Source organism: Artemia franciscana, chromosome 4 (assembly GCF_032884065.1).
Source record: "Artemia franciscana chromosome 4, ASM3288406v1, whole genome shotgun sequence".
In the NCBI taxonomy this organism is placed as follows: domain Eukaryota; kingdom Metazoa; phylum Arthropoda; class Branchiopoda; order Anostraca; family Artemiidae; genus Artemia; species Artemia franciscana.
Genome location: NC_088866.1, coordinates 10,307,154 through 10,319,367, shown reverse-complemented (window position 1 = coordinate 10,319,367; position 12,214 = coordinate 10,307,154). Strand labels below are relative to the sequence as shown.

Below are 12,214 nucleotides of genomic sequence, written 5' to 3'. Positions count from 1 at the left end.
CACACCTCTTTTAACCTGTGGATTAAATTTTATTACAGACATACTTTTTGGCAACGGGTACCCAATTTCTCTCATAAATACTGTTATTGCTTAAAGATTAAAGATACATTCTTCTGAAGTCTTAAATCCCACACCAGTAAATGATTCAAATAAATCCACAAGCACGATTTACCTACCTTATATTCCGAAAATTACTTCAAAACTAAAAAAAGTTTGTTTAAAGAACAATTTACGTGTTGTATTCACAAGCAATTTAAGTATAATGAATCTTGTCAATTCTGGTAAGGATAAAACCCCAATTACTCGTCTACGAGGGGTGTATCAAATACCATGTAGTTGTGGAAATTATTACATTGGTCGAACCCACCAAAATTTAGGAACAAGGTTGCAGCAACACAAAGAAAGTATTGAAAAAGCATTAAAATATAAAAATAACTCCATATCTTTCGATTCAGCTCTAAGTATTCATATTTTTGAAAATCCAGACCATTATGTTCTATTAGACGAAACAATTCTAATTAGCAATGACCTAGGAGTCAAACAAACTGTCCGTGAGGCAATCGAAATCAAACGAAACTTAAATAATAACACATCCCTAAATAGAGACTTGGGTGAATACACACTCAACCCTATGTACACAAAATTAATTATAGAAAATAATCTAGTTCAAAATAAAACAAAAATAGGAACGAACAAAAACAAGCCCAATATCAAAAGAACTATCAGATTAGCTGCAGAGAAGGCAAATATCGCAATAAGAAATCATTCCAATTTTTAATAAATACAGTTAGTGAAATGAATGAACCTTTTTATCTTGCAAAATGTTAGCTTTTATCAGACAGTCTTGGCTGAACTTTTCGTTAAGAAGTAATGATGCCAAGGCTATTTTAAAAAAAATGGATTTTTAACTGAGAATTTTTATTGTAAGTGTTTTATTGTTTTTTATTTTTTCTTTGCTGAAGACGGCCCTTAGATATAGGGCCGAAATATTCAAATAGGTTTTGTTGATTCACTGTCTTGGGAAAAAAGTCCTCATTATTCTCGCTTTTGTTGTTATAATTGCGTGGGAGGGGGCCTAGGTGCCCTCCAATTTTTTGGTCACTTGAAAAGGGCACTATAACTTTTCATTTCCGTTAGAATGAGCCCTCTTGCAACATTCTAGGACAAGAGGGTCGATACGATCACCCCTGGGGAAAAAAAAATAAAAAATAAACTAACAAATAAGCACGCATCCGTGATCTGCCTTCTGGCAAAAAATACAAAACTCCACATTTTTGTAGATAACAGCTTGAAACTTCTACACAAGGGTTTTCTGATACGCTGATAATCTGATGATGTGATTTTCGTTAAGATTCTATGACTTATAGGGGGTGTTTCCCCCTATTTTCTAAAATAAGGCAAATTTTCTCAGGCTCCTAACTTTCGATGGGTAAGACTAAACTTGATGAAACTTATATATTTAAATTAGCATTAAAATTAGATTCTTTTGATGTAGCTATTGGTATAAAAATTCCTTTTTTTAGAGTTTTGGTTACTATTGAGCCGGGTCGCTCCTTACTACAGTTCGTTACCACGAACTGTTTGAAAAATATACGTAACTTACAAATTAACATACGTAACAAACTTCTATATTCGTATATTTCTATTATGTATATGAGGGGGTTTTCCCCCTCGTTAATGGCTCGCTCTTTACACTAAAGCTTTAATTTTGTCCCAATTCTTTAAGAATGACCCCTGAATCACAAAGGCTGTAGAATAAATAGTTAAAATTACTAAAAATACTTTAGCGTAAAGAGCGAGGTATTTGGGAGGAGATGAATATGTGGATTTAGGAGCGAGGACATGTGTAATAATCTCTGTTCGTTTTAGTTTTAACGCTGGTCCTTACTTTGAGTTGAAAAAAAAACTTTTTCATATTTATTTTTTCATTGTTTTTTAAAAATAATGCTAGAGAATCCTGCACCCACTTCATGGAATTTCTCTTCTCCCGTGACAAATTCTTACAAGGGAATATCCTTCCGCGTAGCCCCTCCCCTCAACCCCCCCTCCAACCAAAAAATTCCCCTGATAAGGTCTGTACACTTCCTAATAACCATTACTGTATGTAAACACAGGTCAAAGTTTGTAACTTGCAGCCCCTCCCCTGGGGACTGGGGGGAGTAATTCAGCCCCAAAGACATAGTTATTATTTTTTTTACTATGCTGAACAAAATGGGTATCTCAAAATTTTGATCCGTTGACTTTGGGAAAAAACGAGAGTGGGAGGGAGCCTAGGTGCCCTCCAATTTTTTTGTCACTTAAAAAGGGCACTAAAACTTTTAATTTTCGATAGAATGAGTCCTCTCACGACATTCTAGGACCACTTGGTCGATACGATCACCCCTGGGGAAAAAAAACAAACAAACAAATAAACACGCACCCGTGAGCGGTCTTCTGGCAAAAAATACTAAGTTCCACATTTCTGTAGAAAGGAGCTTGAAACTTTTACAGTAGGGTTCTCTGATACGCTGAATGCGATGGTTAAGATCCTATAGTTCGTTCAGATCCTATGGCTTTTAGGGGGTGTTTCCCCCTATTTTCCAAAACAAGGCAAATTTTCTCAGGCTCGTAACTTTTGATGGGCAAGATTGAATTTGATGAACGTTATATATTTAAAATCAGCATAGAAATTCGATTCTTTTGATGTATCTATTAGTATCAAAATTCCGTTTTTTAGAGTTTCGTTTACTATTGAGCCGGGTCGCTCCTTATTACAGTTCGTAACCACAAACTGTTTGAAAACGAACAAAAATTAATTCTTATACGAAAAGGGCTGTCCCCTCCTCAAAGCCCCACTCTTTACAATAAAAATTGCCTCTGTCACAAACCTGGTTTAAAATAACAAAAAACTTCAGCGTAAAGAGCGGGGCGTTGAGGAGGGGACAGCCCCTTTCATATAAGGAATAATTTCTCTTCGTTTTATATTTAATGTCGCTCCTTACATTTAGTTAAGTAAAAGCTTGTTTTTACTGCATAGGTTTCGAAAAAATATCAAAATTTCTGTCTGGGCTTGGCAAACACAATGGCAGAGAACGGAATACTCTCCTCCATACTTTTAGTTTTTCATTTCTGAACGTTTTTCTACTACTGTAGTTTTGATTTTGGCTCACCGTATATGAACATTAAAACGGCATTTGGATATTAATTTTGGCAAAGTTTACCCCGTGTAAAATCTACTCTATAAAGTTCACCTCCAGAAACTACCCTTCCAATTTGAAAATCTTACCGTATAAAACCAAAATTATTTATCATTTATGAGGGAGATGTCCCCTCATACATTGCCAGGAAATCTGGCTCCTCCCTCTATAGAAAATTCATTCCACTCACGGAAAATCCTTCCATGTACCCCCATGGAATACCCCCCCCCAACTAGGAAAATTCCCCCAGACTATTCCATTCTAGCTGAAAGTTACCTCTGGAAAAGTTACTGGCTGAAAAATTTTTCTTAACCCACTTTTATTTGGAAAAGACTTTAATTTCTGATTGTTTTCAAAATCATAATGGAAATGCCCCCTCCGTGGAAAATTCTTATCACAAATACCTCTTGCCCCTTAGTAGAAAAGTGTTTCTCGTAGAAAATTCCCTCTGGAGAACATACTCGAACCTGGGTAATTCCAACTCGGTAGATACTGCCCAGAACAATTCCCCTTAACATCTCCACATGTAAAATTGAGTCGGCAACAGAAATTAAGATAAATGAAAAGAACTTTGCGTAGGAATCTTGGCAAATTCCCTAGGAAATTCCCTCCCCACCAAAACTGATCCCCGTATAGAGTCACCAAGGAGAAAATTACCCTCTCCCCAGAAAATGTCTGTATGCTCTCCAATAAAAAATTCTATAGGTAAACAATGGGCAAATTTTTTCACTTACAATCCTTTCCCCAGTGGCTGTGGGGGGCTGTTACCTTAAAGACATGGTTACTTGGTTATTGGGCCTTTAAACTATGTTGAACAAAATGGCAACCACAGAATTTTGATCGGATGACTTTTAGGCAAAAGGTGGATGGAAGTAATACCACCTTCTCTCCAATTTTTAAAAAATTCTTAAAAATTCTTAAAATTTCTTTAAAATTTCTTAAAATTCTTAAAAATTCTTAAAAAGGGCATTGGAAAAGTAGAATTTAGAGAAAGAGTCAAACTTTAGCATAAAGAACTAGCTTTACGATGAATACGGGAAAACGTGGATAAAAGTAAGAAAGAGGAATTTTATGGGGGGGGGGATGTTAAAACTAAATGAGAGCTTCAAATATTCCATTAAAGTTATGAAATGTAAGCGAAATTCTTCTCTATGATGGAGGATGTAACTACGCTATGCCTGGCATAACTATAAAGAGAAATAATGGTTAGTTAAGTTTTGTTAAAAAAAAACTAGGGCCCATAGCAAAAACAAGGATAATATTATCCAGAAATAAAGCAATGGCTAGCAGGGGTGGATACAGGGGGGTGGGGGGCCGAAGGGGCCTTAGGCCCCCCAATATTCTACTGGCACCCTCATTCCCATTCTGTTCTTTTTCCTTTTTAGTCTTTTTTTGAGTATATTTGTCAATTTGATAAATGGTTTGTAGGTGATTTAATCAATTAAAAATAAAAAGCAAAGCTTTCCTATGAATGATTAAATGAAAAAAAAAACAAGTTTTTTTTAACTGAAAGTAAGGAGTGACATTAAAACTTCAAACGATCAGAAATTACTCCGTGTATGAAAGTTTCCTCCCTCAACGTCCCGCTCTTTACGCTAAAGTTTTACTCTTTCTCTCAATTCTACTTTAATAAATAGTAAATAACTTTAGCGTAAAGAGCGGGACGTTGAGGGAGGAACAGCCCCTTTCATACACGGAGTAATTTCTGTTCGTTTTAAGTTTTCATGTCGCTCCTTACTTTCAGTTAAAAAAAACTTGTTTTTTTTATTTAATTTCTGAACGTTTTTGAATTAATGCATGTTTTTATTTTGACTCTCCGCAAATGAATAATTAAAACGCAATTTGCGTATTATTTTTTTTTTGCTAAATGGCTTTTTCTTAGTTTTGATCAGACGATTTTGAGCAAAAGGGTGGGAGAGGAGGCCTAGTTTCCCACCAATTTTTCGGTTACTTAAAAAGGCAACTAAAATTCTTAAATTTTAACGATCGTTTTTATTAGTAAAAAATATACATAACTTACAAATTAACTTACGTAACGAACTTCTATATTTGTATATTTTTATTATGTATATGAGGGGGTTTGCCCCTCGTTAATACCTCACTCTTTACACTAAAGCTTTAATTTTTTCCCAATTCTTTAAGATTCACCCCTGAATCACAAAGCCTGTAGAATAAATAGATGAATTACTAAAAATACTTTAGCGTAAAGAGCGAGCTATTTAGGAAGAGATGAATCCCCCATATGCGTAATAAACTTTGTTCTTTTTAAGTTTTAATGCTGGTCCTTACTTTCAGTTGAAATAAACTTTTTCGTATTAATTTTTTCATTGTTTATTTTTTAAATAATCCTGGAAAATCCTGCGCACCCTTCATGGAAATTTTCTTTCATGAAGGGGGCTTCATGGAATTTCTCTTCTCCGATGAAAAATTCCTCCAAGGGAAGATCCTCCCTCGTAGCCTCCTCCCCTCAACACCCGCCAACCAAAAATCTTCCTGAGATCTGTACACTTCCAAATAATCATTACTGTATGCAAACGCTGGCCAAAGTTTGTAACTTGCAGTCCCTCCCCTGGGGACTGTGAGGGAGTAAGTGAGCCCCAAAGACATATTTATCATATTTTTCGACAATGCTGAACAAAACGGCTATCTCAAAATTTTGATCCGATGACTTTGGGAAAAAATGAGCGTGGGAGGGGGTCTAAGCGCCCTCCAATTTTTTGGTCACTTTAAAAGGGCACTAGAACTTTTAATTTCCGTTAGAATGAGCCTCTCGCGACATTCTAGGACCACTTGGTCGATACGATCACCCTTGGGGAAAAAAAACAAACAAACAAACCAATAAACACGAACCCGTGATCGGTCTTCTAGCAAAAAATACTATTATATCAAATGCTTTTTGTTAAGATTGTATGAATTTTAGGGGGTGTTTCCCCCTATTTTCCAGAACAAGGCAAATTGTCTCAGACTCATAACTTTTGATGAGTAAGACTAAATTTGATGGAACTTACATATTTAAAATGAGCATAAAAATCCGATTCTTTTGTTATATCTATTGGTATCAAAACTCCGTTTTTTAGAGTTTTGTTTACTATTGAGCCGGGTCGCTCCTTACTACAGTTCGTTACCACGAACTGTTTGAAAAGAGCAAAGTTGAAACTTGAAACGAATGAAAATTATTTATCTTCAGCCGGTTTAGTATGTATCTGCCAAATTGGCATAAAAATCTTTGATTTCAGCAAAGATTTTTCTACAAACATGGAACCTTCCCCTATTTCACGAAAATGGAAACACTTGTACAAGATAAAAGGGGTATCTTCAACACGTTTCATAAACGTGGTAATACAGTTATAGATATTTGTCTATTCACAATGACATATTGAAAAGTAGCCTTGTAGCTAAAAGTTCAAAATGGATAAAATAATAAAATCTGGACACGAGCATAGAATGGACAGACGAAAACTGATGGCTGTATTTGCAAGGGGATCGAAGGATATTTCCAGACATTTTGATAAAATATAAGAAAATTCCCGGAAATCGAAAGGTAGGTTTTGATTAATAATAAACTCCCTCCACCCTCAAAAAATTCTTAATTTTAGTTTTGTGACTAACTAAATAGCGAATGGCCTAATAGGGCTTTCGTGTGAATAAATCTATCTATCTATTTATTTTAACTATACAGCTAATTTGGTTGAAATTAGATGAATGAAAGAATTAAAAGCAATTTAGGCCAGGAACAGATCCATGGGTTTTAATTTACAAAGGGGTGGCCGGATCTTAAGGAAATTTGATATTTGGAAGGATATCATGTCTCACTGACTAAAAAGAAAAACTTATATATATATATATATATATATATATATATATATATATATATATATATATATATATATATATATATATATATATATATATATATATATATATATATACTCATGCCTAAACTCTTATTTGCTCTGCTACTACTACAAATAAAAAAAAAAAAAATCCTACTTTAGTAATTAAGACAGATAAGCACTTGAATGAGGACTTAACCTTACTCACCCATTGAACTGCCTAGGACATACAGTTTTTCGAAATTCATATTTCGGAATATCACATAGCTTCATATTACCATATAAAAATAGCTAGGTGTTGGAGCTGGTTTTATTGTTAAGAGTGTGGGGGTGGCGGGGCAGGGATGGCGCTGGAGAACCCTCACATTGCTGCCCCTGTTACTACTAATCTAACTCAAACTATTCAATAGAATTTATTTTCATTTAAATTCTATGTATTTTTAAATCTGTGTATTTTTTAAGGAAATTTAAAGGAATGAGACATTAAACTTTTTGGTCAAAAGTCATACAATATAAGGCTATTAAAGGCTAGTACTAAGGGCTAGTGAGAGCTAATACCACTTACTCTCAAGCCCCCATCCTTATGAGACTCTGATTTTTTTGTATTTTAAAATTCAAACAAGGAGTCAAAAATACTTTCAGGGATGAGTAAAATGACCTTATTTCTAGTTTACATTTCAGATAAAGAAGGGGGAGATGGATAAGCTCTAGATATCGCATTAATATCATTTCATCAGGATTCTCCTTCTAAAAACAAAACTTCATATGGCTACTACGGCCATTTGAAGTGGCCAATATTGCCAGCTGTATGATGAATGGAACATGAAATCAAATGAATTAACGAGCATTGTACAGGCGTATGATTGTAAGAGAAAGGTATATCTAGTAAAAAATGGAACTATTTTACATTATAATATTAATACTGTGATAATGTACATGACATTGTTTCAATATGAAATATCTATTCACACTAATATATTATATTTTCTCTATCATTATTAGACTTGTATGGTTTTCGAAGAAATTAGGAACTTTAAGTATATTTGGGTATTAAACCCTGCCACGGTATGGGTACGGTTTATAATAAATATTATAATATAAATACCTTCCTTTTTGAAAAAAAAGTCAGCTTTGATCGTGGGGGACACGACCTGTTCCATGTTTTGATTCTGGTTCCAAACCAGAAAACATTCTGGTTCCTTTGCTTGTCGTGGAACGTCTTCAAAACATTTTCTAGCTGCCAAAGCAATAAGGCAGGACCCGCACATTTCAAGTGCTGCTCAGATATTCCACAGCAACCGAGTGTGCGGTTGGTTTTCAGTCTCGTTATAGAAAATCTTGGAATCTTGTATAGCGCATCAAGGGGTTGCTTTACAATTCTCTACCTCTTGTAAAAATAGTTGTATTTCCACTCTTAGAAATTAGAGGTTTCCCCATTAATTGATTTTCTTATCAATCTAAAGAAAAAAAAATATTAGTCTAATCTACTCATTCAGAAAGTCTAAATGAAGCCATAGTAATATATTCATCAAAGAATCTGCTCGCATCTGTTGTTAATACGCATTTTACTGCTCTAGGAAAACATCATTGGCTTCAAAGAGGTTTCTTTGTCGTTTTACATCAGCACCAACCAGATTCACACAAACAAACTGGTCTGAGGAAAGCGTTTTCTACACACACCCCTGTCATTACGCTTGAATCGTATTGGCACCCTTGGTCCAGCACCCCCCCCCCACACACACACATAAAAAATTCTCTAGATCCGCCCCTGATGGCTGGAAGGACTAATTCAGAAAATATCGGTTATTTAAGGGTAAAAATGTAGGGAGAAATTGTTTTTAGTCTTATAGGAAGACATGTGTGTCCTACAAGACATGAGCATGTGGATATAAATCCGGCACGTTTGATTCGCCCTCGGTTGAATATTATAATGGACCGGAGAAAAAATGAAATTGAAGGATCTGTTACTCGTAGTTAAAGGCCATTATTTCGTCAATATTTCGTTATTAGGAACTTTTTAGGCAGAATGAGGCAATTTTTTCTTTTTTTTTTACTTGACTCAATGTGTTTCAGTCTTTTAACAAGTGTAGTCCTTCATTACTGCCCAAATTAAAGGGATATTGGCGTGTCTGGTCCATCCTCCGACTTGTGGTGCCAATGGCTTCACAGGATATGAAACAATCTAGTATATAGCAATTTTGCACCTAATACCCGATAAATGTTCAATTGTCGTAATTTTCTCTATCTTAATGAATGAAAGTTTATATCCAGCCGTGTTCCTTCATGCATTTAACCAGGAACGACGTTAAAAAATCTAAGTAAAAGTTCCGTAGTTTTGTCAACAGATTTTTTTCATATTTTTTTAATTACGCTTCTCATACAGCCAAGTTGTACTTATCCATTTTTCAGTGAGTTGTTACATATTGAACATCTGTTTTAACGACCTTAATTTTTTTGCTTTAACTTCTCGGGTAGTTAGTTGTACATGTGTGTCCCAAGATGAGATATGAAATTTGAAGTTGATACAATATTTCGGGTATTTTTTTTCTCCTAGGAATGGAATTTAATTTTTGGATTTCATTATATTGCAGAAACTGTTTGTGTATATTGGATTTTTAATTTAAAAAAGGTAAGACCATAGCAGTTAATTTTCGATGTTTAGGTCTAAAAGTATGTTAATTGCACGACAACAGCAACGTAGCCAGGATTAATTTTCTGGAGAAATTCGGTCCATTTCTAACCGAAAGTGGGCCTATAGGCTGAAAAATTTATTTTTGAATACATAAAACGAACAAAAAGTGGAATGTACAAAAATTATTTTCAAACCAACTATCACACTAGATTTGATTCCAGAAAAAGGGGTGCACAGGAGCATCGCCTCCTCTTGCGATTACCCATTGTAAGATTTTAGGATATAGCATGCACATTGTTCCCTCCCCTTCTTCAAAGTTTATATCATGCGGTCTGCCATAATAGGTCGGTCAATGCATGTTTAATGCTAATCGAATTATTTGACTCTGCTGGTAAGAAGCCAGCAAACTGTAGAGCCAGCAAACTGTCATGGGAGAGAGCCACTACAGTTTTTTGTTTTTTTTTATCTTTAGTGTTTGGGCCGAGAAAATACAAAGGCTTATCAAATTCTACCATTATTTGGGTAGACAGAAATATACGCAAACATCAACAACTAAATAGGAGAAAAGGAGACTCGTCAAATTCTTTTACAGTTAATATAGAAGGTAATTTATTCCTATGATCCAAATTAAGCTGAATTCTCAGCTTAATTTGGGCTTAAATTTGAGCTGGATTCTCGGCTTAACAGGATTCTTGTTTTTAAGTCTGAGACCTATTTGTGTAATGTACTTCAAGAATTACAACCAGAAAAGGAGCTGGGGAATTACCCTTGAAAAAATTTTCAGGATTATACACATTCTTGGAAGTTCATTCAGCTAGTTTCACAGTTTTCTGAGTTAAAAAAAAAAAACCACTCCTCTCCCGCTTTTACGCATTTTTCAGCTAACAAGAAAACACACACACAAAACAAGATTTTGTATTTTAAGAGCCCTTGCATTTTTTTTTTTTTTTTTTTTTTTTTTTTTTTACGCATGAGAAAATTTTGTGGTGCCTCCAATTAGGTGATAGTATTTCAATACTTCTTACCATTAGATAATTTCCACCTGTACGGTAATTATCTTGATTTTCAAGCTCTCAGGTGATTATCTATGGTAAATCATAGATTTAGCGGCTTTTTACTAGTTTTGAATTTTGTTGAGCTATGTGAATGGTTAACCAAAGAAGCAAGTTTTTTCACCTCAAAGTAAGGAGCAACATTAAAACTTAAAGTGAACATAAATTATTACGTATATGAGATGGTTTTCCCGCTCCTAAATGCCTCACTCTTCACGCTAAATTTTTTCGGCACTTTTAAAAGTTATTTATTATTCTATAAATGACCCTTGTCTTTCAAGAGTCGCATTTGAAGAATTTGACAAAATTTAAACTTTAGCGTAAGGAGCAAGGCGTCGCAGCGGGGGAAAACCCCCTTATATACGTAATAATTACTATTCGTTTTAAGTTTTAATGTTGCTCCTTACTTCTAGCTGAAAAATCTTGCTTTTTTCATTAATTTTCATCGTTTTTAAATGACGCCTGGAAATCTGGCCAAAAATCCCCTTCTCCATGGAAATATTCTATGGGCAATTCAATCCAGGTGAAAATTTACCACGGACAATTATTTTTAGCATGTCCACGCGTAAAATTGAGTCGGTAAAGAAAAAGCAAGACATATGCTGAAATTTTGTATAAGAATTCTGGCGAATTCACCCAGCATAAAAAATCCCCCGAAAAGTTCACCCACTGGAAACTTCTACCCCCTTAAAAAATTCTACCCGTGCAAAATATCCCAAGCAGAAAATAGGTCCCCTCCTCTCCACCTGAAAAATGCAAGCGTACTTCCCAATAACAAATACTATACTTAAATAATAGACAAATTTATGGCTTAAAGACATTTCCCCAGGGGATGTGGGGGCCATGTTATCTCCAAAAACATAATTATTGGGCCTTTCAACTATGTTGAACAAAATAACTATCTCAAAATTTTGATCGGATGATTGTGGGGAAAAAATGGAATGGGAGGTGGCCTAGTGGTCTTCCAAATTGTTTGGTCACTTAAAAAGGGCACCAGAACTTTTAATTTCAGTTATAGTGAGCCCTCTTCCGATGTTCTAGGCCCACTGGGTTCATATGAACACCCCTGGGAAATACAAAAAAAAAGAAAAAGAAAACAAATAAATACACATCCGTGATCTTTCTTCCGGCAAAAATATAAAATCCCACATTTTTGCAGATAGGAGCTTGAAACTTCTGCAGTACAATTTTCCGATACGCTGAATCTGGTGGTGTAATTTTCATTCAGATTTTACGGCTTTTAGAGGGTATTTACTCCTTTTTTGAAAAATCAGGCAAAATATCTCATGCTCTTAACCTTTGATGGGTAAGACAAAAACTTATATGTTTGGTTTATGTTATATTATGTTAGGTTTGATTAGGTCAAATTTGATCATGAATATTAAAATGGATTAAAAACCCAACCTACACTAACCTAATCTAACCTACCATAACCTGTTACCATCAAACCCTGCATTAAACTGAAAAAGTTGATAGGCAAGGGTGACTAAATCCAAAGTGAGAAAAAAAAAGGTATTTCGG

The 12,214-nt window shown here is 34.8% G+C and overlaps 1 protein-coding gene across 2 annotated transcripts in view; it reads left to right on the top strand.

The window, feature by feature from the left end:
• Positions 1-678: 678 nt before the first annotated feature.
• Positions 679-12,214, top strand: part of LOC136025973 (uncharacterized) — a 157,772-nt gene continuing 146,236 nt past the window's right edge. Inside the window, exon 1 of one of the 2 annotated variants that reach the window (XM_065702092.1) lies at positions 679-923. The gene's annotated coding sequence lies outside the window, so the exon portion shown is untranslated. Of the gene's footprint in view, positions 924-9,479; positions 9,639-12,214 lie in introns of those variants that run through there. The other variant, XM_065702091.1, reaches the window with a different exon arrangement.